Below are 26508 nucleotides of genomic sequence, written 5' to 3'. Positions count from 1 at the left end.
GATTCAAAGGGGCTTTGAGGATACTTGACACAAGAACGTTGACAGCTTATGATTGCCGGTCATGCATAATCTATGGCTCTTTCGGTGGACTCGAAAGACTCTCCTGTCGTCATTCATCACTTAAACGCCATAAGACGCTAATTGTTATGGAAAGACCACTTTGGGATTACCTCCTTTAGCCTCTCGCGCATTTTTTAACCACAAAGGATTCTCAGAGATATTAAATTAATGAAATCGGGGACTCAAAGAGAGAATTAGGTCGCTGGAGGATTCACTGAAGTAACTAATCAATTATTTAAACGTCATAAAAAAAAAGAAAAAAGATGCTTTAATTTTCTTCCAAATTTGATTAAGTAAGTGTAATTTTCAGCAAGCGGTGCTAAAATTAGCAATTATAAGTTTCTATGAATAACCTGTTGTCTAACATTAACAAATTTGAATTTTTGATTCAACTGTTTGGAATTTCGCCAATGGCAGACGCCGAAAATTATGAAACAAGACAACCATTGTCGCTATTATTATCTACAAGAGTCCATAAATTCATACAAGCTCCAAAAATTCTAAAATAACATTTTATATTTTTGTGTAGATTCGGACATAGAACTTATTACGTCTAAATCAGCTCGACTTGAAAACAAGTTGTAAATACCGGGATTTTCTGCATTGCAGATTAAATTTATTTACGCTTGCAGAAACTCGAGCAGGAAATAAAACTGTTCAATGAGACCGTAGCTTTTTCTCCATCGTCCGTCATTTCCGTTAAACAGATGACGTCCTAGACAAAGCCGTCGCGTCGGAAAGCTCTTATCTCCGGATTAAAAAGCCCTAAACGGCTTGACATTATCGAGTCTATTAAACTACAGTGTTATTTATAGGTAAGAGGGGCACTTCTGATTTTTTTTGCCGCAACCAACAAATCTAATACAACTAACTATTAGGTATATTAAATAGGTTATTTTTTTTTAAATTAAAAATCAAAGTAACCTGGATTGATTTGTCAGAATTGTTAGAAAAAAAATTCAACAAATAAATTAACAAGTCAAGTTGATGTAAAAAGTAGTGGCGCAGCAAGAGCTGGAGTTTATATATGTAAAAAATTTTGGGCACTCATGTAAACATCATTTCAAAAAAAGACGATGTAGCACAGTATGCATAGTCAGTGGTGGTAAAAATGTAGCATAAAATATTTCTTAAAACAGTGTCACAAAGAGCATTTTGTGTAATAGGGACAGTCGCACAAAATGCCCATCCTAATACCGACATAGAAAATAGTAGATTATGTTATTAGGAGTAAAAGTGATTGTTTATGTGGCGAAGCTGAACGTTCATTTTGCCGAACGGAGTGAGGCAAATGGATTCAGTTGAGCCACATAAACTCACTTTTACTCCAAATAACATATACTATTTTATCTGCAAACGATTCAGATGGAACGAAAAGAGCAACACACCAATAATCAAGTAAATCACCTCAATAATCAGGACGCTTTGCAATAAAATCATAACAAACGTCACGCGTCAGTTTCGGAATTTGTGTTGAGAGTTCACAAGTGTGGATTGATTTAACTGGTGAATAACTGGTGTAGTTTATAGTGCAAAATGTCGAATGCTGATAATATACCTTGTACCTCTCCAGAAAATGCTGAAAAAGCGAAAGGGACAAGAAAGAGACAACAGTGGTAAATGTCAAAGTAAGTGTCAAGTAAAAGTGAAAACGCCTAGGCGTAAAAACAGTGTTTTTACTCTATGTCTGAAAAGTAAAACTTTTACCTGTGTCATTTAGTCATAAAAGTGGTCACTTTTGTGACGTTTGCAGATAAAGCTTTTATGTTTTTCATGCGCTTTCCCTTACTTATGCTTTATTCACTTCACTTCTTATGCTCTTTCTCTTTTAACCATCAATTCATATTTGTGCGATTATTTTTGTTACAGGTAATTTTTCAAAAAAATCCTCGAACAGATCGATTTTATTTGTATATAAGCACTTATTACATTTTGACACTATTGCAACATTCATGATATAATTGGATTTTGAGTAATGACATCATCATTAATTTTTTTAATGGCAACCGACATTTTTTTTAGGTTTATGTTTTTTTTTTTTTGAAAAATGTATTACCTTTGGTTTAGCCTGCATAAAACTCCGTTTGTTGATTATTCAAACAAACGAGTTTAAAAAAAATCACCCGAATTAAACCGATGCGTGTGCCAAAAGGCCGACTTAATATATTGTTAATGGAGCCACGTCCGACTCCGGGGTGGGGCGTCTTTGCTCTAAGATGGTGGCTGTTGCGAGTCCGGAATTCTAATGAACCTGTCGTTGGTCTATCTGTTCACGTGAACGTTCCGTTCCGAAAATTCCACAAAGCTCCGATTTTTCGATTATTTATGACCGACCCCGGGAGAAAGAAAAAAATCAAAAAGAACTGAAATTTCTCATCTCGGTGAAAAGATGAAACGCAACCGCTATAAAACAAACCCAATTTCTTCCGTTAGCACCTGGAACAGCTACAAACCGTCCATAAATTCAGAAATTTACAACAAAGGCTGCCCCGTCTAATTAACACGCTCCGAGTAACAAAAATCGAGACCCTCACCGAGAAGAACACCCTGTCGGTGTCAGTTATTAATGTGGCTTTTTGTCGTCCTTTTGGCCATTTGTCAATTTCCAGGGTCGACTCGTTACCGGAAGATCCAACTGGGTCAAGTTACGCTTGTTTTCAGGAGCTTAACTGTTATTGCCGCTTTAATAAATAAGACGGAACGATGCACTTGAAACGAATTACAGCCACGTAGGTTTGTATGTGAACGTGAGCTTTTAAAATATTTCAACGGAACGTGAGCGCGTTCTCGACAAGGCCAATCTAACCAAGATTTTCAACTTTTAGCATTTTATTTAACACTAAATCGGTCGTAATTAACGATAACACTTTATGCAGCCCTCGACTACATTCACGAGAATTATTGCGTCTTTGAGTTTCTCATTGCACGAATATCATGTATTATAATACAACGCGGTTGCTTTAAGATTTAGTTTATTAACACGATTCCGGAGAAAATTTATGTTCACAACCGCGTCCAATTATAATTTTAGCTACAAAATTATTTGGGGATTTAGTACAGCGTGTAATTTTTTAACGCAGTTGCAAAAAGTTTTTACTGTTTCGTAAAAATTGGAACGTATTGCCTTAAGCACTCTAGAAAATTTGAAAATATTTCATCGAAGCCAACAACATTAATCCACCTGTCGCTTAGCTGAAAATATTTTCTATCCCAACAAATTTAGAAACAAGAAAGTAAGAAACGTACATTTTGCGTTACTTAAAAATAAAATAAGTTAAAAGGGAAAAAATCGGTAACTAAATTTTTATTATTTTTTGCTTCAAAGGTAATTAAGCATATAAAGCAGTCAAGCAAGAGAACCTTCTTTTTCGGAGCAAATAGAAATTTAATTGCGACCGGTTGCTATCAAAGAATATCTGGAAGAAGAGTTTTAGTGTTCGATCGCAAAATTTAAAAGCCAAAGCGTTTTATGATGTTTAAAGTGACTTGCTTGTGGAATTTACAGCTCGCAGGATGCACTGGCCGCTCGTAAAAGCTCTTAAATTGTTGTCAAAATGTATCCTTGTTGATATCCAAACAATCAAAAACTCGGTGAACTGTTAAATCGACACCCTTTACGTTCGTCTTTTCATTAAATATTTATTAAGACATGAAATATGCATCGGTTAGAGGTGAAATCTCGGTCGTTTCAGACTAACGTGAGAGCTTTATTTAGCGACATGATATCAACACAAAGTGGAACATTGTTTCACCGGCATAAAACGGTTTGTACAGACGTAACAATCCTACTATTCAGCTGTCACTCATAATTTGTAATGAAAAGCGGGATCACTCGACGAGCTCGTACAAGTCGATAATGCGTGCAGGAAAGGTCTGACAGCGGACCCAGGAAACAGATTTTTTACTTTGCCGGCCTCGACGCACGCTACTCATTTTCTTTGATCTTGATTAAAATAAAATTGATGCAAAAATAATTATGGAAAGTTAGTCAAGGTACAGCAGTCACTCTTAATTTCATCTGTAAATATTTACGTCCTAAAGGTTTTCCCTTAATTTAGGTTATTTACACCTTGCAGCTAATTGTGTCTTTCATTAAGCCCGTGTTTGTTCTGCGTAGCACAAAGAGAGCAAAAGATATCACTACAGGATTCACATCAACTAGAACCGAATTGTACTTTTACTGCATTTGAGGCTCAGCAAGACCATCACTTCAGACACAGTTTAATTTTTGGTTTTTTGCAAATGTCGACTGAAATAACGAATTTATTTGATCACACGGTATAACTACCATTGATATACAATCATCGGTAGATCCGCAACCATATTTCAACGTCGGTGGAAACCTCGTCCATACGTTGTGCGCTTTTCGTTGCTTATTAAAACGACATAAAAGGTGAATGTGGCGCGTTGACAGGCCATAAAATCACGTTACCTCCCGTCATTCGCAGATGTTCGAAATCTCCGCCGTCCGAGATAGTGAGCGGACGAATTCCTTTCGTCGTTGATTACTTCCACGAGATTAAATCGTAAAAGCCGGATGTTTATCCTGAAGGAAAAAAAAAACTTCGACACTGATTGGCGGATGCACGCCGTTTTCCGGTTTTTTACCAATTTTTCCATTTTCTTTTAATGTAACGAATCGCTTCTTTCACGCATCTAAATAAATATGATTTCCGATGGGTGAGAGAACAAAAGGATTTCATTACGGTTTTAGAAATCGTTTGGATGAGGCAGAGATTCAGCTCTCTATCTACATTGTAGATGAGATCGTTCAAAGAGCACTAAAGAGCGCAGCTTATCCTAGTGAATAGTGTCTTTCAGAAAGTATAATTTCACTCGCAGTAAATAAATGAACAAAATGAGGCGGTTTTTGAAGAGTTTTTTGAATGTTCGCTTCATCGCCCGGATTACCCGGACCGGGACCGGAATTATGCGAATAGTTAGCAGCGCATAAATCATAGTAAAACATGTGTTCATGACATGCGTATGCATTAAATTAATTTATCATTCGCATTTAAGCTGAATAGGGCGACACTAGGTCTAATCCACATACTAAGTAAAGATAAACTGCAACAAGCTTGAGTTCGCGTTTATTAGAATTCAAAAAAATACTTTATATATACTCGTACATAAATTTACACAGCTGAGACATTTAATAAAACCTTATAATTTTGCTAACACCATGGCATGGTTTTTATTAAAAGATGTAACCATCACTCTTTACAAAAAAATCTATAAAATATTATTCATTAATTATTTCTTTTATTTGACCGAGTTATGAGATCCTAAGATGATGTGCTCTTTTTTTAAGTTTCTTTATTGTTGTTGTTAATAAATTAACTGGCTTTGCTGTACCTCTAAACCATTTTCTGATTTGAAAAAATTTCTAAAGTTCTGACAATTTACAGAAAATCATTTACCATCTTTTAAATTTTTGTTAAATAGGTAGATAAGATATTATTAAGTATCCATTAATCTTATAAGATGCAAAAATATTTTCTTTTCCTAATTAGGCAAAATTTAACTTTCCAGAAGTTAGTTTTGTGAGATTTTATTTGACATCACTTAGTGAAAGAATTGTGAGTTTATCTGAGGGTATAATTATTTCCGAAGCGAGGTTTTTCGTTGCGGTTATGGGTTTTCTTTAAGCACACGTGATAGATAACCTCGACTTTAACCCTCTGGAGCTTTTAATCGGGGAGGATCAGCCGATTAATTAATGGTGGGTTGATAAAGACGAATGTCTGGCGAATAAATGATTCAAGCTTTCGGTTCGTGTGTGATTTTTCCTTCTTCGGATTAATCGGCTCAGAAGCATAATTGAATTTAATAACGGCAATGCTACACAAAAATACGTCGGTCTTGGAGCCGCAAACTTTTCTAATTGAAGTTGCGCTGACAGCAAAATAATTCTCAAAGGAGCAGAACTAATTTCAGACGCACACGAAAAGAAATGATAGAAACTCTTGGTGTAATAAAATAACGTCGAGCTCACGTGTGAGTAGAAATGCTTTTTTCTTCGAGTTTTAAACTCGGCTAGAAGTTTCGTTACAGAGATTTGTTGATAAGAGTTAAGAAACAAAAGCACCGCGATCGATGGACCAAACAATAATTAAAGTTGAGTGTTTTAAGGCTTTTTCCCGGGGTGAAGCTTTATGCAAAATGGTTTTTATTAGATCAAGAAGTCATTCCAGTGTTTGAATTTTTCGTTCCACTTTAACGGCCTAATAACGGCGCCCTGATATGAATTAATCAAGATTTTTTTTAAGGAATTGTCTTTAAAAACGTAATTAGGAGTTGTTCTCTGGGAAGGCGATTTAAATATTCATGGGCGGAGCGGAAATTAAAACGTTGTTGTCCCCTCGGCGCCAAAACCGATTATTTTTTATAAGATTGTTGCCAAAGACTTAAGCCGAACCGCAGTGCAACTAGAAAAGATAAACTGTTATTAGGCAATTCTCCCGATTGCCTCGTTAACAGCCAACAAGTAATTTTCGCCCGAAAACATTCTTATTTCCACAAGAATTTCAGGGAAAGCGTGTATTTATCATCGGTTTATTGTGCGCGAAGTAATTAATTTCGATCCAATAGTTGGCGATTTAATGAAAGTCGACTGCAGTTCATCTGCAAATAATCGGGAATGCGTTTATTTGTCTGTGGATACGACTGCATTGAATGATGTTATTTTAGCTTTGTCAATTTCGGACTGGAAATAATAACCCGTGCAAATGCGGAAATTACGTCAAATAGATGCTTTAGCAAAAAAGAAAAACTAAAAATGATTTTTTTGTGTCACAATAGAGACGTGGAAGTCGAAACATATGAAGTAGCATCCTGAAACATTTTACGATGTCTATCCAAACATACTTTACAAACCGTTAAATTCCACTTTCGCTTCAGATATTAAGCATAAAAATGATTCAATGTCGACCCATAACATCGATATACGAGCACTTGCTGCAAAACAGCTTTAAATTTTCGAGTAATAAATCAAAGAGATACTTTTTTTAATGCCTTAACCGTAAATTTTACGACACACTTTGGTGGAATAAACAAAAATAAACAATCTATCTACATTTAATAACGTCCTAATATAAAATGCGTCTCGAAAAGACCGAGTCGAGTCCCCCTCAATGCTTTTGAAGTACTTATACTTTATTAAATGTTTTATCGGTTTTCCTTTGAATTTGATTGTATGTTTTTCGTTCGACTATAAACATTTAATGGCTGTCGTAAAAGGTAATTAGAGTTGTGCATAAGACGTACAATTCCAGCGTCAATCGCACACAAATCAAAGCTTCGATCGACTTTCGAAATTTTCTCGAGTCTTTTTCGAGGTAACCGATGCGACGCGACTTATTTACAGTTACAATGTTTCCGGCTTATAGGAGCGTCCGCATTATCCTCGGACTTTGCACGGAATAACGAGACAAAGAGAGCCGGAATGCCACAGAATCCTTGGAATCCTGCGGGAGCCGGCCTCCATGATATCCAAGATTTTATCTTAATTTCGATCAAGATTTGCTCCTTCTGAATTACAATTAAAATGTTTTTTTAGATAGAACTAATTTCGTTTCAATGGAAAATAATGAGCTTTCAAGCTTGGATTTAATTGCTTGCACGAGACAGTTCAATTCTTTGCCGGAGACGTTAGACTTATTATTATAGTTTCCTAATTGCATTCGTGTCGGGGAGCTTTTTGTTCTACTGATGTATTCTAATTGGACTGACGAAGGTTATTCCGAAAATGTAAACAGAACCGATGATGGATTAAAAGAACAACGCGAAACAATCGTCTTCATTTACGGGAATTTTAGGTTCGTAAGAAACTTCATTAATTCCTGCAATTTTCACCGAATTTGTTTAACTTCTATTCAAATATACAGTTTTATTCAGAAAAATGACTAAAAAAAGCCGCAACAAGCAAATGAACACTAAAATTTTAACATACCTTTGTTTTAGTTTAATTTTGATTTAATGCCAAAGCTGTGTTTTACGATATTTTATACAACAGAAGGATTTCAAAAAGTTTTAAACTTAATTTTTTTTTTGAAAATACTGGAATGCTCGTATTCACATGATTTTGAAACTCTTAGACATTCGTCTGTGTGTACAAGTTTTAATGATATTAGAAAAATACTTTTTTTGCACATAGGTATTTTCATATTTAAACACAAATTAACTGTAATTTGTGTTAATTTTTAGTCAAAAGAAAGATACGTATCGTATCTGTCGTATCTATTGTATCTGTTTCAAAACACGGTTAAGGAAACAAATGAAACAGGTTTAACTCTAATCTATGTTGATTTTACGTTTATCGAGAGAATAGTCGGTACGCGTTTCAAAGTGATCGTTATTCGTCCGATTTTTTCGTTAATAAGAAAAAAAGTCATTTCCGGGTCGCGAATCCGTTGGAGGAATCCGATTACTTCCCGGAGAAGGAAGGGGAATGCATCGATCTATTTTATCGCTGACAACAAGTCGACTTTTTCCCGGGTGCCATTCAATTTAGCGAGCTTTCAGGATTCCAGGACATCTGTCCCGATATACAGGGCCGGTTGTAACTTTTACAGTATGTTTCTAATGCGTGACCCGCAGAAAATCTCGAACAATCAGTTCAGATTGAACTTGAGTGAAAGATTCGAACCGTCGTGGGAGACAAGATTGTCAAGTCTTGTGAATCCTGACAAAACGAAATTCAATTAAATGTATGATACAAAAGATGTCCCTTGAAAGGATCATAATTCGTTAAGGTGACATGACAGAATGCGAAAAATTCTGTTAGGACGTTTGTTTGTTTATTTATTTGAGTCAAAGGGCTGTCGCAACCGAGCTTTCGAACTGTACTGAAACAACAGTGAGAAGCTTTCAAAAACACGATGTTTTATTTATAAGCTTCAGACCTCCAGATATTTATATTTCGTTGTATTCCTCGTGTGCTTATCTATTGAAAATCTAAATAATTTTGCACAAGTGCCATTTTGAGGAAATTTTAAGCCCGTTGACACTTTTCAATCAAGTATTAATTTTGTGACTTATTTGAAAGTTCTTCCACCTTTGTGTTATGACCTCAGTTAAAAAGACGCTTCTTTATGGTAAGGCTGTCATAAAAACAAAGCTTTCCTAGTCGTAGCTCTCTTTTGATAAACGTATTCCCAACGGGGTGTGCGTTTAAATTTTACGCTAACATAGCATTGTAGCTTGTGGGAGCCGTAAAACTCTCCAATAAAATATTAATGAATACTTTGTTATCAAGTACGATTAAATCCCGCTGCAACTTCACTAGTTCAAATCCGGTAAATTACTATTATGCCGTGATTTATTTCGGAAAGAAATCGCAAAAGTACGAAGGCGCGAGAATCTTGATATATGTCGAGTTAAACAGGAAACGGTTAAACTCGCGCTACATTTCCCTAGGAGGGATGTTCCAACTTCCTATTTCGCTGACGCTGATGTACGAGCTAGTAGTGCATGTTTACGGTAATTAATAAGTTTTGATTAGACAAGCTCCCAGTTTATACCATTCCAAGCTTCGACGTGCGTTCGCAGAGCCGCCAATTTGTCAAAATTACACGACACAGAAATACCTAATACTACAATTTCCTGCTTCTTATTGACGAGTTGATATGCGTATTGTGCATACGTCCTATATTTACAATTTTATCGATAACTACTGGTCGCAGCACGTTGATCTTTTTCTTGAAGATAGAAAACGAAAAGTGCTTTCCAACATTCCAAAAATACCAAACAATAGCCCCTTACTATTACGTATCAATAATTTCGGAGATATCGACGGATGTCTGTTCCCTCCGGGTGTAAACAAATGACTTCAATTTAAGAAATGTATCATCAGTTTTATATTTATGTTTGAGGTACTTTTAATACACCTATTCATTTTTTCTACAAACAAAAATTATCAATAGTAATACCCCAAGTGCATGCCAAATTGTCGATAATTCAGTCACTTGACAAAATTAGAATCAATTTGGTATGTACGAAGGGTATTTTGTACTATTTCACGAACAAAATTTATAAAAGTAAAATTTTCATTGTGAGAAATTAAAACAAAAAATTATGTGAAACAAATATTTCAAATTTCTGAGACCCATCCAATCAGATTCGCGGTAATTTAGCACACGGGAAAATTATTGTTGATAATCTGCACGTGCTCAATTAACGCGTAACTTGAATCTGATTGGATGAATCTCAGGAATTTTAAAGATTTGATTGGCTTAAATTTTGTGAGGGAAATAGTCTCTCAAATTCCAAGGGTTTATGCTTACATGCTCGCTTACATGTTATCTTTTACTCAATACTTATTGTGGTCTTACGTATAAAATGTACGTTTTTCTTTTGTGTCTTCACTTATTTATTTCTGACGTTTGATTTATTTTTTTTAATATACAGCGTGTTCCGTTTTTATCGTTACAAATTTAAATAGGTGATAGAATATTCAATTTTAAGATAAAAGTTTTCCATGAACATGTATTGAAAAATATTGTACAGGTGAATATAAAGTATGGCACCAAGCGGTTTTATTTTTAATCATTTGCCTCCGGAAAATAATAATTAATATAAATTAAAGTAATATAAAAAATGTGATCGTAATTTCAGAACGAAATTTTGTTTTGTTTTTGAGTTATGCGATTTTTTTTTGTCAAAATTGCAATTTATGTGAAAAAATTTTTTTGAAAAAATTAAAAATAAAGCGGATAGTTGTAATCCTTAGAGTATAGCTTTTATGGGAAAAATGATTTTATAGTGGGTTGCCATTTAAAAAAATTAATTTTTTTGTAGAACTCAAAAATAAAAGGAAATTTCGAAAATTTTTATTCTTGTTAAATCATCACATTTTTATAGTACTTTAGTCAATTAGTTTTTCAAAAAATAAATAGTTTAAGCAAAAAACGTTTGGTTCCATACTTTTTATTCACCTGGTATAAGGAAGCTACATTCTCTGAAAGGGGTACATCTTTTAATGTATTTTTTCCAATGTTTCAGAAACTATTGTACATAAAATTGCAAAATTTGCTACAATTGATAACCTTTATACAATCAAACGAATTCAAAGATAAAAAGTTTAATTTTTACTCAGGGGCGTACTAAACTGGGGGAGTTTAGGGTAAAAAGTATCCTAACTATTTTGACTGTTGGTTCTTGCCACTTTCAGCTACAAAATTCTAAATTCCATAGTTTTTCACAAAAAAGAAGTCCCTTGCGTTTTTTCGATACAACTTACCGCTTTTTAGTAAAATCAGTTTACAATTTGTCTTACCTTTTAGACGCGCGTGCTTCAAAATTTCGACAACTGATCTTTGAATTCGTTCAGGTGTTTAAAGGTTATTAGCTGTACCAACTTTAGTAATTTTATCTATTCTGCAATAGTGGGAAAACCCCATTAAAAAACGCATATCTTTGAAGGGATGTAGCTCCCTTGCGTAGCATTTTTTGTACATGTTTATAGAAATCTTTTGTCTTAAAATTGAATGTTCTATCATGTTTAAATTTGTAACAATAAAAATGGAACACGCTGTATTTATGAAATATAGAGGGTTTTAGTCGTCGAAAAAATTTAAATTTGGAGTTCAGGCTTAAACTGCACCAACAAAAATTGGAAACAGGTATGATCTCTGAGGATAGTTTTTCAAAATCTATTACATTTGTTCAGAAAAAACTGAAGCAAAATTAGCAAAAATAGTCAGACAAAAAAGTCTCCTCATATAAAAAAAATAAAAGTAGAAATTCTGCATCATAGTTTTCATAGAAGATACTTCTGAATTTCATTACCTCAAATGTTACCGACTATTACCAATGTAAACTTTAGAATGTAGTATTCAAAAGATGCAAACTTTGTTTATATTGCATTTATTGAAAAATTTTCCGACGGTAAAATGGAAGTTGCACTCTCTGTATTGTAACAATAAAAACAGAACACCCTGTATTATAATAATTGTCGGGTAAAACTAATAAAATTTGTTTTTGTCATCATTTTAGTCCGGTAAGTGAGCTGTTACGATATCAGAGCCGATAATGTAACCAAGCAACCTTTATTGGTATGTTATTTTTGACACAATAAAACATCGAATCGAACCTACCTGGAAAGTTCTATTGATACACAATGAAAAAATAGTATATTAAGCATCAATAACAGTAAGTCCTTAACGTTCGTGATGCTTATTTTTATTAGTTTATTAGCTTATTATTTTTTTTTATTATTTTATTAGCTTATTTTTGTTAGTTTTCTTAATAAAATGCTTACCGACTTAGCAACAATAAACAAAATACTTAGGTACCGACGACATTGGGATAGCAACGAGTAAATACAACTTACTGTCTTGGAAACAGCCGTAGTAAACAATCGAATAGAGTCTAATCGCGCAAAAAGTACATTACAATGTGCATCCGGTAAGCTTCTTACGGTACTCATTTTGATATTTATACTCTGTGTAAACATTTCACTAGTACTGTAATAATAGGTACTTTCCCGGACATAACTTAAATTACTAATACATGCTTAGTATTTTCTGATGGGTTGTTATATAAAAACGTATCGATTTTTTCGCTGGAAATTGATAAATCTCTTCTTTATGAGTCTGGTGGTGAGTTATTTTCGCCGTAACCGCTTTATCAACGTTCAGACTTGAAAAAAACGGCGTCACTCTGAGTGATGAAGTACGGAAAAGCGCTAATACATCTTAGTTAAAGTAAGAAGAATCGTGAAATTCCGTTAATTTGGTCACGTCTTACAAGCATTCACTGTTACGATATTTTCCCGAGACATATGTGACAGTTTGCTGTGAATTCGAAGAGATAACGTTTTCCATGCGTGTATTCATGGCGGTCTATATTGAATGGAGAGATGAGGGAAAAATGGGTCCGGTTTCTGAAATTAGAAACAGTCAACAAAGCCATTTTGCATCAAAGCAAAGCAATGACAATTACTGGCAACGAGCGACTTCAAACCAATTATTTCGCAGCTACCTGAAGGAAAACCGGTGGCAAATTCTGTGACAGCAACAGAAATTTTAAGACGAGCAAAAACACGGATTTTTTCAATAATTTGAAGTACCATACCCTCTCAATTAAAAATTAATTAAACCGAGTGGAGACCTGTAATTTTCATCGTTTACTTATGGATTATGAAAGGAAACGCTACTTGGTAATGAAACACGTTTGAAAAATTTGAGTGGGGGTAGTATTCTGCGTTTACTACTCCTCAAGCCAAAGCTTATAAGTTGTAGGTAATAACAGTGGGATCGTGAAGTCGGTTTGAAATTACATTCGGAATAATTTCATCATTGGATTGTTAAACTTCCAACGATCCCTTAATATGGTAGGAAGCAGGAAATTAAACCCCATGAGATTAGTTCAAGGATTAGGAGAGAGGAAATCGATTGAATTGACGAAAAAATTGACAAGGACGTCCACATGAAGAATTTAACAAACGTCATCCCTCGTTTATCCTAAAAAAATCACTCGCGAGACTTCTCGCCTCCTCATTAAAAAATCCAATTTTAATTCCCCGTCTAGAAAATTTCCGGCTGATCTGGCGATGTCCATATGATTCCTTGGCATTTGGAGCGATCCATTCGTGAAATCGAGTTCCGAACTGCACGAACAATTCCTTTTGTGTCGGCTTAGAAATAATAAATAAAAAAGATGTTCGGCTCATGTAAATTTAATATTGAGTAACAGATGTACTGGATTTGATTTTATCATTTTTCAATTGGGTTTTCGCCTGTTCTTGCTTCTTCTTGCTTGTTTCGTCGAAAATTTTCTAGAGCTGATTCATGTGAAATAATCCTGAGGGGCGGATTGTTTTATAATAAATCGGCGACGAAAATAAATAGAACAAATCGATACAGCAGAAAAACGTTTCGTTTCAGACGCGACAGATTGTACGATATGTTACTTGCAATCGCTGATTTCACATTCTTAAGAAGAAATGTTGAGAGAAGTCCCTTACCCCCAACACAATTTACGGCCGACAACAAACTTCAAACATCAACTTTTTTGCATCGAGGTTGCCGAAGCGAGAAAATGCTTGGCACATTACCGAGATTTGTCGATTTTTGTCATACAATAAACATTTTATTTGGCTGAAACGTTTTTTGCACCAATCCAATTATGCCTGTGTGAAAATTTACTAGAAAATATGAATGCAAATTAAATTAACCGAGAAATTAAAATAATTTTTAAAAACTTTATTTTCGACACGGCTTAAAGTCGAAAGTTGATGTTTTGGTTTTATTTGTATTTAATTTAGATGATCCTTGGCCGTTTATCATAACTTGCAGACATGTAATACTTTTTATTACCATTGCTTTTAGAAAAAGTAAATCTTCAAACATATTGATGAAAATAAATTTTTGGGTGCTCGTGTTAGACTGAAAAAGAAGAGACAAAATAAAATAACAAAAATATAAATTGACTTTTACTACATTTTAGGTTGGCAGAAACACGTGGGATATATTATTCATTATAACATTTTTCTGGATCACTAATGCCGTCAAATATCATACTCAGGAGAAACATGCAACGTAATTTACGTCATAAGTCCGGTGAGTCAAATATTGCAGTACGAATGAGATGTTTAAGGAGGAAGCGACAAGGGAGTGGAGTCCTGAATCTCGAAATGAGTGCTGTAGAATAAGAGTACGCTTAGTAGATGTATATCGTAATTATGGTTCCAATTTCATATAAGAAAAATAAAAAGTTTGTAAATAAAAATTAAGTTTGAAAAGTTTGGTAAGTATAGTAAATGTGCACACCCTGTAGTATAATTCAGATCAATGAAACTCGATTAATAAGACTGTTAAACTATATTTAATTAGTATCTAGTAGTAATGTTATCAAAAAGGCATTATTTGTATATTTTATTAATTTTTTAAACTAATTTTTAGTTTTTAGTTTTTATTGTTTTTTGCTGTAATCCCTAAACCAATTAAAAAAATGGAAATATGTCAGTAACTAAAAAAAAATAATAGCATCCCATTTAAAAAAAAATGTATAATTATGATGGCACATTTTTTGAGACATGCCGTGTAATCAAAAATATTTTCTTGAAATGAGCCTTAGGATATAAATAAAGTCTACAAAATATCAAAATTCCAACCTAAGTAATACGTAATAATTGAGCTACAGAAGACGGGAGTTGGGATGGAGGTCCCTCTATAAATGATGGTAACATACGAAGCTCATTACAATTTTTATAACAAATTTCTTGTCATTAGAACACTTTAACTTCTAGGTTATTATTCTCCATTATTAATTGTGGGTATCATTAAACACAAGATATTAACAATTAGTAATTGCTAATTTACATGTAAATGTTTGCAGGGATAGACACGGGTAAAAGCCTTTTACCACATGCATTGGTGCATTGTAGTAAACTTAATAGGAGAAAATCAGCGAAGTAGTTGACCTTTGCTGGATCTTTTGTAACCACTGAAATAGGAAAAACAATTGTCAGTTAATTGTTATTTCTGACCAGCGAATTTTGATTTTTGATTAGATCTATGATTTTCATTTTCTTTTATCTACTAAGTAAGGTTTAATTATTCACACTGTCAAATAAATACTTGTATCGCTCAATTAACACATAATTACAAGTCTTAAAACTTAGTGCTAAAACAACACGCTAATATTTACTCTGCGTCACTTTTAGAATTTTAAAAACAATAATAAATAACTGAGAAAAATCATGTATATAAATGAATGTGTATAAAGGATGTTCCGTTTTTATTGTTACAAATTTAAACAATTTTAAGACAAAAGTTTCCTATGAACATGTATCAAAAATTTTTATGTAAGCCAGTTACACCCTTTGAAAGAAATGTGTTTTTAATATAGTTTTCCTACTATTGCAGAATAGATATGTATAATTACAAAAGTTGATACAGCTGATAACCTTCAAACACCTGAACGAATTCAACTATCAGTTGTATCATGGGTGTCTTAAACGGTAAAACGAATTTAATTTCTAATTTTTATCTTTTTTATGGTCTGTAAGATAAATTATAAACTGATTTTACTCAAAAACACTAAGTTGTATCGCAAAAACACAAGAGACCTCTTTTTTGTGAAAAACTATGGAATTTAGAATTTCTTGGTCGAAAGTGGCAAGAACCAACAGCCAAAATAGTTAGGTTACTTTTTACCCTAAACCCTCCAGTTTCGAACGCCCCTAAATAAAAATTTCGAGATTTTATCTTTAAATTCGCTTGGATATCAGTTGTACCAAATTTTGTAATTTTATCTACAATGGTTTCTGAAATATTGAAAACAAAAACATTAAAAATGCATCCTTTCAGGGGATGTAGCTCCCTTATATAATATTTTTTGATACACGTTCATAGGAAACTTTTATCTTAAAATTGAATATTCCATCACCTGTTTAAATTTGTAACAATAAAAATGGAACACCCTGTATTTATGAAATATAGAGGGTTTTAGTCGTCGAATAAATTTAAATTTGCATTTCAGGCTTAAACTGCACCAACAAAAATTGGAAACAAGTATGATCTCTGAGGATAGTTTTTTTCAAAATCTATTACATTTTTTCAGAAAAAACTGAAGCAAAATTGGCAAAAATAGTCAGACAAAAAAATCTCCTCATATAAAAAAAAATAAAAGTAGAAATTTTGCATCACAGTTTTCATAGAAGATACTTCTGAATTTCATTACCTCAAATGTTACCGACTATTACCAATGTAAACTTTAGAATGTAGTATTCAAAAGATACAAACTTTGTTTATATTGCATTTATTGACAAATTTTCCGACGATAAAATGGAAGTTGCACTCTCTGTATTTCAGAAACTATAAATTATTCGGATAAGGCACCTGCACTATCACTTTTTAAAATTAAACTTAAAAAAACTATTGAAATCATTTTGTATTTCAATTATAAATCACATATTTTCGTGTTTATATTATTAGAGTGTGGTTTATTACGTTGACAGTTGCTTATTTAATTTCACATAGGTACCCAATCATAAACAAAACTGCCAAGAAATAGCTATTATTATTATTTAATAAAATAGTTCATTGATGAAGACAGATTAAGCTCGCTTGAATTACAATTACAAATAATAATGTTTTTATAATTTTTACAAAACTACAACAGCTTGTCAATAAGCTTAGTAAGAAAAATGTGTAGTGTACAAAGACAGTTCTTCAGTTTTATATAAATAAAAATTGCGTGAAATTGATCTATAAGTGAAGTGGCAATAATCTCCAATTTTTCGAGAATTGCCTATCTTTTTATTATAAAAAAGAGTAAGTCGTGATATCGATGTTCCAATCCATCGCGTGCGAGTGGATCGCTCGCACTGCGAGTGGTTAACTCTCAGCGCGAGATTTCCACAGTAGCAATAAACAGCAAGTCCAGTAGTCGGCGAACCGTAAACGTTACAATGGCCATATTATCAGCATTCGATGCCGTCATTAAATCGTGAGTCGTAACCGTCCTCCACACAAACAAACACTCAGTCGACGATTGGGGCCGGTTCGTACACGTTAGCATCCTGCTGTGCAGGAATGATAAGGCAAAATTGCAGGTGCAACTGCAGTAGGTTTGATCAATGTTAAACTGTACGCCGAGCGTACAGACGCCGAGAGCGTCGCGATTTCGTGCTCGCGCCTCCGATTCAGTCTCTCTCCGCGCGTTGCTTCAGTGGCAGCTACGCCGACGGACCTCCCGCACACGCACCAGGACACTACCCCAAATTGGACGCGAAAAACGGTAGGTTTCACTTTTACATCACTCGCAGCAAGAGAAATCTAGCATGAGAGTGACTGTTTTGCATAGGCGAGAGCGCAAGTGCGAGGATGGCTCTGTCTGGACCCATGGGCAAAATTGCAATTTTCCAATGGGATTTTTATAATTGTGACCATTTACATGTTTCCTGCCCCATGTTGTTTCCATTTATAACCTAGAGGCTTCCATGAATACAAAGCGGTGGTTTATCGATATTTAATTGACTCGATTTAAATTGGATTTAAATTTAAATTGGGGTCGTAAAATTTGCAAAAATCTGTTATTATTTTCTTACGAAAAGATATTAAAATTATTTTCAGGTTGAAATGGTTTAACTAATGGCAATAAAGTGGGACGTTGGAAATGTCAACACAGGAAGAGAAATAAAAATAAAACAGTCCAGGCCATCACTGAATTTAATTCAACGAAAATTTACATTAAATTCGGCCCTGTCGGTATAGACGTCACATCAGTGATCAGTGTAGTGTGTTATTATTTTTTCTTCCCTTCGGCGGTAACGTCAGTGTTATTCCAGTGATTGTTAACGTGTAACACCACCGAAACTAATAATCCCAGACTTTGCTCGATTTATGGATGAGGTTAAAGGAAGTTAATCACCGTCAACTCTCTCTCGTAAGTCCTAGCACTAATTAATTGTAAACCCCGACACTTGGCTGATCTAAATTATCACCTTTTTCAATTCCACCGTCTTACAAGAACTTTCCGTTGGGACTCCTGGATTTATTGCACGAACCGACCGGAGACGAAACACCCAAAAATATAACCTTGTCACACAAACTTTGCATTCTTTTGAAATCAGTGGATACAATTAAAATGTTTGTTTATTTTTAGCCTTAGTTATCAATCGTATTTACGTACAAGTGCAACAAATTGTTTATTTCAATTAATAAAAATGATGTTATAAACAAGTATTTATGGAGTAATTACTGCCGTACAAAATGTAATTATTTTGCAAGTGCTATTTTTAACTCGATTCCCCTTAGTGGTTATGACAGATTGATGATTTTTCTGACAAAACAATCTAATTACTTACATTAAAAAATTATTAGACTTTGAAAACAAATATTTCAACAACAGTGATGTTGGCAATTCTCACTACTCGGTGGAACTCTAAATTAATAGGGGTATTTCGTGATGTAGTTTAAATAAATTAAAACAAAATCAAATTGTGGTAATAATTTTCCAGTAACGAGCTATCAGCATACTAAACTCGCCTCGTAAACTTTGGAATATACAGTTTTAATTAAACTAATACTTGCGCTAAAATTTAATACATAATATGGATTCGAGTTTTGCTAAACAAAAACTTTCATAAATCAGCGTTTTTCGAAGAGCTAAGTGTTATGTAAAACCATTTTTAACGGCAAATCAACGTGCGTGAAAAACGGACCGCTTTCGTAGATTTTCTCAACTCCCACTATTAGTAATGTAATCCCGAGTAAAACCAAATCAAAATGTAATTAACTGGTAGTCATAATGTGGAGTTACGAGCAACCACAACGATTATTTGGCTTTTAACTTAACGGTCGTCTTAATAAAACGATCGGTTTTGACAAAACTAAAATCCATTAGTCAAACAACAAGAATCGTCCGTCAGATAATTTTCTCTTCCGTTCGCGTATGACAAGTCGACGTCAACCTAAGATTGACTGATTACCAGCAAATCCCATAAAATTAATCATCGTTGAACGAGCTCGCCTGATCCCAACTGCTACTTATTTACGCCGGTCCATAAACCGTCTTCTAATTCAATAAGTGTAGATTATTGCTACCGACAGGGCACCAACCGTAAAAAATATAATCTCCGATTAATTTTAACGACACTTGAGCTCGTTTAGCAACCACTAAACCAACAACGTACAATGACGTTTCTAGTTTGAATACTTCTGAGTTGGATGGCTCTCCTTTACTCGTAAAACTTTACCAAGCTGTATCTACGGCTTTGATTAAAGCGTGTGTCTATGACTTGCAAACAGACGAGATGTTTTTAATTTCCTAAATGGCAAAATTTGCGGTTTTTTGTCATTATTAAAGTAATCACAGACAACAATACTTCTAGGAACTATTTTAGTGAGTAAGTGAGTTGTTTGTGTACATAATGAAACGTTATCAATGTAAATGACCTCAGTCGATTACAGTCAAATTTGTAAAACTAATGCCTTGACGTATTTTATTCACAGTACTTGTTGATAAATAAAAAATTCAATCGCAGTCTTTAATAAATTTATTTTGAACACATTTGACGCGTGTGCGTCAACAAATCAATTTATAAGAGACCTCGAAGAAAAAATATTGAGTCAGTTCGGTTCGCGCTTGGAAAACATAAATTCGGAAAGAGGTCGAAACGGGTTATTCCCATTTCGAGACGAATGAAACAGGTGCTTGTCAAACGTAATCGTTGGCATATTGTCAAATCTGTGAAGTTTTCGTAAACACTGCGATTTGCGGATTTTTTATAAAAAAAAAAGGAACAGTGGCGATCACGGACAATTTATTTTCAGCGAATAATTTCGGACAAATTAGTTTTTCTCTGAAAAATAAGCCTTCAATTACTTATATTCACAAGTGCGTTGGAAACGACACTTGACAGTAATAATCTGGAAACTCTTTTGTACTTTGCAAAAAAATAACCAGATTTTGCCACGTGCTTGAGACTTAAAAAGTAGATACTCGTACTTACTTATCTTTTCACTCTTTCATCTATTATTAGTTTACTGGAGTACGCTCCGGAAACATTCTCGGGTTCGGTAAGTTCGTTACAAAGTTCGAAAAAGTGTTGCAATGCAGCGATTGCACTGCTGGTGTAACTTCCACGAATTGCGGAAATTTTATGCAATTTTAGTCCAATCGCCGATAACGATGAAAATTTGCAAGAATTTAACTTAGGAAAAGATCTATTGATAGCACGCACACAACATCAAAGGAATTTTTCGAAAAATTAAAATGGTCTAATTAAATATCCGAAGTGATCGATTTTTCGATAAATTAATAAGCAACTTCAGGAATCCAAGCTTGAACTTTGACTGCTAGAAGCTCTTCCTTCCACTGTCAGACCCTTTGATTTCAATAGACTTCTGCCTCACTTTTTAAACGCAATTTCAACTAATTATTCCAGGAATATTACCAATAATTAAAACAAGATCCGATAATTATTAGTTATAACAAAAATAGAGCAATTTACAGCCGATTACATAAACTGAAATTTTGGACTTTCAAATCATTTCTTGAACATCGACTACTGCGTTTCCCCAATTCATTTGAAAAGATGCCAGACTTGATAAAACTCTGCAACTTTACTACTAAGTTAGAGCAAAGACGAATTAGAAAAATGGCCCATCATTGAAATGGCTCTAAGTTCTGCACGTAATCGAACTTTGCCCCTTTATGTTCGACCTTATTTCAGTTTGGTGATTTAATTTAATGTAACTTTTAGTGCACAAAATCTCTCACGTATCTGATATGAATAATTTAAAAATGTGTTATGCTACGGCCAAACTTTTTCCAAATGGTATGATTGATTTTTAAAAATCGTTCAACAGAAATATTTTTCTAAAATTTACAAATTATTAGTTATTAATTAGTGTTACAACATAATAATAATAAATAAAATATGAGCCAACAGAATTTAGTTTGCACTCCGCTCGTAACAACGCAAAATTTGTTACCTGACAAGTCAGAAGCGGCATACAAAAACTAAATAACCCTAAATTCATTAAAGTACACTGTGCTTTTATAGATAGCCATAAACGACTCCTACTGAGAGAGGTTAATAAACGTATTATAAACGCAAATTAGAAAAAAATTATAAAAGCAGATTTGAGTCTCAATATTAACGTTTCCTGTCACTATACAATAAGAGATTGTCCAGCCCTTTTAAATCACCTTGAATGTACTACAAAAGTAAATGGCTTAAATAAAACCGTCAGCTCGATTTATATCGGTTTTTAAAAGCTTCACGAGAAATACTGTTATATTTTCCGAATTGGAACTTATTCCGTGAAAGTCCGACAAGCTGCGTATAGTTTACAAGAAACGCTCGTTTCTTTCAACTTCTCGAATTCGATGCCTTTTCGTCAAATTTAAACCATCAAAGAGCCTGAAACTCAGCAATAAAACTCCGAAAATGTAAATCCTCGAAAACCACCTCTTTTAGCTTAACTCGAGAACCTCCCCATTATCTAATGCTTTGTCTCTCTTCGTCGTCTGTAGAATCTCTTTTTCGCTAGAATTTCACTATAAAGTCCTCTGTTTCGCTCAGAAATCCACTTTTCGTCAGTGTCGCAACCCTTATCGGGTCCGATCTCGTATATGGCGTGTCGCCTCGACCACGCCGTCGAAATTGAAACGATAAATCTCGCATTTCCATTGAAACAATCGTCTGGAAACATGCACCGGTTTGACGTAGCGGCGTTTCTATTTTATTATCTACGACACGTCTAGTTTATGCTTTTAGCCAGTAATGAATACGTACGGGGATATATGGACTTTAATAGCCGTTTCCATTCATCAAGCCGCCAGAGTCATCCGTTATGGAAATTAGACGACATAATCGACGAAAACTTTTAAATACGAGTGCTGATTGACGCTTGAAACAACTTCGTACATTGGCCGTCCTGAATATTCAACGTTTGCACCGCAGGAAATGACTCCTCGACGAGTCTCTCGGAGAAAGGCAATAAATCATTTGGAAAAATTAATAAGCGTGGGATGAATCGATGATAAGCCTTGCATGACTCTATTGATCTTATTAATATTGATAAGTGTTGCAAGTCAGCACTGTTTTATTTACCTAGCAATCGATCGGTCAAACTATTAAGCTCCTGAGGCTGCCCACTAAATTTGTGCCGTGATCAGAATTTGCCACATTCAGCTATAATAAACAATCCATTAGTTGAATTCGATATAAAGGGAGAAATTTGGGTAAGCTACGTGCTTTTGACAGGATTAATTCGGGGTACCCATTTTTTTATCACAACGCATTAAATTCACTCCTGACTTCCTAATTAACTTTAGTCAGAAAACAAATAAAGATAAAACGGGAAGTCTGTTCAAAAAACAATTTATATGCGCCCGTTACAGCCATTATTTACTCGAATAAATTTCACAAGTTTTTTTTTAATAAAATTCAAGCAATCGGCCCGATTTCCACGAACTAAAAGTCGATAGAGAACATCATCAACGTACGCTGGATAAAATCTATTAAAAGATTAAAAATTTACAACGACTGAATGAGTTGACTGGATAACTAGAGGATTTTCATGCATATTATACAAAGCGCGAATATTGTTTTTTCACAAGTAATGGAATTTGTTTTACATCAAATATCGGTTTTTTAAAACATCAAAATCGCTTCCCTTTTCAGACAACATTTCAGACCAACTTTTAAACAATCGAAACGGTTTCACGACTTTATTGCGACCTTTTTTACGAAAAAGAAAAGCGAGAGCTGCAGTTCCATTATGTTGGACTCAGCTCTTGCCCACTTCAGCATTTTAGTTCAAATAAAGAATAAAATGTTGAATGAAACCGAAAAAATTCAAGTTAAGATTTTCAGCAAACGCCTTAGGAAAAATGTTTCGTTTATTTATCAAAACAATGTAATTCTAAATCTGCCCTTGGTGGTTATGTTCTATGAACATAACATCCACTTCGTTGTATCTACCAGTGCAACAGTACGTAGGCATAATGCAATTATGCAATGCTGGCTTTGACGGATCGCGTTTTTCTGAAATACTATTTTTGAAGTAAGTTTATGCTAAAATTATTTTTGTTAAAACAAGTATATTCAATATATCTACAGGTGTCTGAAAAAACGTTGAAAGATTTTGGGGGGAGGTTTCCTACGTCAAAATAAGAAAAAAATGTTTCAATGGACCTATGTCCTAATATGCTTCCTAAACGAGCTAGAGCCCTTTGAAGATGTCGGACACAAAGCTTTTCTTTTAATGATATCAGTAAGCTTTGGACTTACCTACAAATTTACAAAAGTTAGTAATTTTTTGGCGCTAAATCTATTACTGATATCAAAACTTGGGTACCCTAATTAAGGGAGCGGAGGCACTGGAGTCACTCTATTTTTTTAATTTTTTTTTTGTCAGATTGCTATTTATTAGCTAATTTTCTTCAAAAAACGTCGCTTGTGTTATTTTTGGTGAACATTTTCCGTGCATCGACCTTAATTCCGAAAAGTAACCCACGCAGTGCACCTATGTCGAGTGATCGCTCTAAAACTGGCTTAGGAAGCATTTCCGGACATAGGTGTATAAAGGAACTTTTTTACTAATATTGAACTAAAGAATCACTCCTCAAATCATTCAACGTTTTTCCTGTGTTTTTTGTTTTCTAACAAAACAAGTAAAATGTTAAAGAATATCTTACTTAAATTACTTATATGGGTGTATTTATTTATAAAACTTTTATAACGAACTTATACATGCTCTTCTTTCTAAAACATGCACAGTTTTGTGTGTTAACAAACATATTCATCTAAAAATTGATATACTGCCATAATGGGTAAGATCCTGCTCAATGAAAATATTTTAAACAAAGTAATTAATTATTCTCATTTCAACATTTAAATTAAAAAAATGTTCATTTGAACAAATCTATATTTCTGACCAAAAGTCAATTTAGCAATCGCAGAATTTATTTCAATTAATTTAAACATCCAATTATTCACTCCACTGCTAGTGGGATTTCATTTTTTGTTAGAACTTTTAATTTAAAAAAAATATATATATTTTTTAAATATTTGTTTTATTCCGCCTGCATTGCAATATGTATATCATAGTTTATAAATGACAGTTCTTTATTTACATATTACCGCAAAATATATATAATAAATCTTATTACCTTTTATAACAAACCAACCGTAAGAAACTAAACAGACCTAGCACATATATCGAGTGGTTTTGAAACTTCAGATAATAAACATGTAATAAAGTAATGTGCTTGTCTTTTAGATTCTCTAATAAACCACTGTCTTTTTCTGTAAGTAAGAAACTTAATGCTGTCATTTATTGAACTTTTACCATCATATTTTCACATTTTTCTCTTGTTGATTTTCACAAGTACATACGAACAAATTGAAATTCTGCTGCAGTACAAATATTCACTTCGTAAAGATAGAGAAACGTAAATAAATCACAAAGAGCTCAAGATGTGGGAGCCCATTTAATTTACTAAATGAGAAATCTCTTCTGTAGAAAATATTGACAATTTTATGGAAGTCAGAGCACAAGTAACCGTAAAGCTATTCAATGAGTAAACAGAAAATCTTTTTGTTGATTGTTTACGAATTAGAAAGCATTACTCACTTTATGAGTTCCTACCATTTATATTTAAAACAGGGGAATATTCGCCGAGCAGTTATTAATTTTTCCCTCTATTCATTCCAAATAAGGTCGTCTGATGTGTTAATTTTAACATCAAACAATTCGGATTTTCCGGAATATTATTCCAATCTATTTATGTGCATAATGTCGAGTCCGATCCACGCTAGACAATTAATGACCCCAAACAAAAAATCACGAACAGAGCATCCAACAATAGATTGAAATCATTCATTCGCAGGATAATCATCGCACATAAATGAATATTTTTAATTACGTCAGTAAACTCCAGCTGCGCAAACAGTAAATCGTTTTAATTCGCACGACGGTGCCTAAATATTTACCGGAGGAAAATGCGAAAAAAACGCAACAATTATCGGAATTTCCATGCTGTAATAAATTACGTTGACAACACGTCTCTTGTCAAATATTTGTCGAAACTTTCGAGTTGATCAAGTTAAGCCGCATTGAAAGAACGTTAATACATCAACGCTATGTATGACATGTTTTCTTAAATTTCGTTGAGTTTACCAGCAGGAATGATTTACACTTTAACAATGGACAACTCGATCGAGTAAACACGTTTGCATAGAGAGGTCGAAAGGGAAACGAAGTTTGTGTCGATTCCGGTGAAGTGGCGATAAGGGCGCTTGCGAGTTATTTTGCGGTTGCCTTGAGCCAGACAACTTGAATAAAATGTTGCTTTTGACTTAACAGTGTTTCTATGAATATGTAAAGTAGAAAAGTCAGCGGTTTTCTCCCACTGTTTGCTCCTACCTCGACACGTGGTTAAAACAATGGGTTTCTTTACCCCTCTCGCTACAAAGAAAATAGAAAATGATCCCTATTATTAGGCCGCGACCGCTCGAACTTGAGCGTCCTGCCAATTTATTTATGTCAAGAGAGATTTTCAAACGTTTATAAATAACACTCAATGTGGCGCTATAAAATAAATCGAGCGAATTTTCTTTGCAAAACTGGGCTTTCGTTAAATTGAATAAATTAGTTTATAGCAACTGGAGTGAGTTAACAACTGTTATTAGTTGTTGGCAACTCCATAGAGCAAATTAATAATTAGATTGTATAAACTTGTTAGTCTATCGAGGATACGTCTCTTGACTGAGAGAGATTTAAAAATGCAAAATTGTTACTTTTTGATAATACAAGTCGAAAGTAGTGGCGAATTTAGCCTTTGAGGCTTATAATTTTTTGTTTAAAAACCTTGATCAACAATGCCTCTTATTTGATACAGTTTGTTAAAAGAAAATATTAATATCAGTAATGCTACTGATTTTGATAATAATAAATCAAACAAAAATACTTAGTAATAAATTCT

At 33.9% G+C, this 26508-nt stretch overlaps 2 protein-coding genes across 4 annotated transcripts in view; one reads left to right on the top strand and one right to left on the bottom strand.

The window, feature by feature from the left end:
- Window positions 1-26508, bottom strand: part of LOC123015976 — a 92252-nt gene that overhangs the window by 17412 nt on the left and 48332 nt on the right. The window lies entirely within an intron of this gene.
- Window positions 17432-26508, top strand: part of LOC123015979 (octopamine receptor beta-2R) — a 28476-nt gene continuing 19399 nt past the window's right edge. Inside the window, exons 1-3 of one of the 3 annotated variants that reach the window (XM_044416119.1) lie at window positions 17432-17568; window positions 17621-17805; window positions 18141-18453. The gene's annotated coding sequence lies outside the window, so the exon portion shown is untranslated. Of the gene's footprint in view, window positions 17806-18140; window positions 18454-26508 lie in introns of all 3 variants that reach the window. The other 2 variants (XM_044416120.1, XM_044416118.1) reach the window with 2 other exon arrangements.

This window comes from Tribolium madens, unplaced genomic scaffold (assembly GCF_015345945.1).
Source record: "Tribolium madens isolate multiple individuals breed KSU strain unplaced genomic scaffold, Tmad_KSU_1.1 Scaffold_19;HRSCAF=116;Tcas5.2_LG9, whole genome shotgun sequence".
NCBI lineage: Eukaryota > Metazoa > Arthropoda > Insecta > Coleoptera > Tenebrionidae > Tribolium > Tribolium madens.
This window is presented reverse-complemented; position numbering and strand designations above follow the sequence as displayed.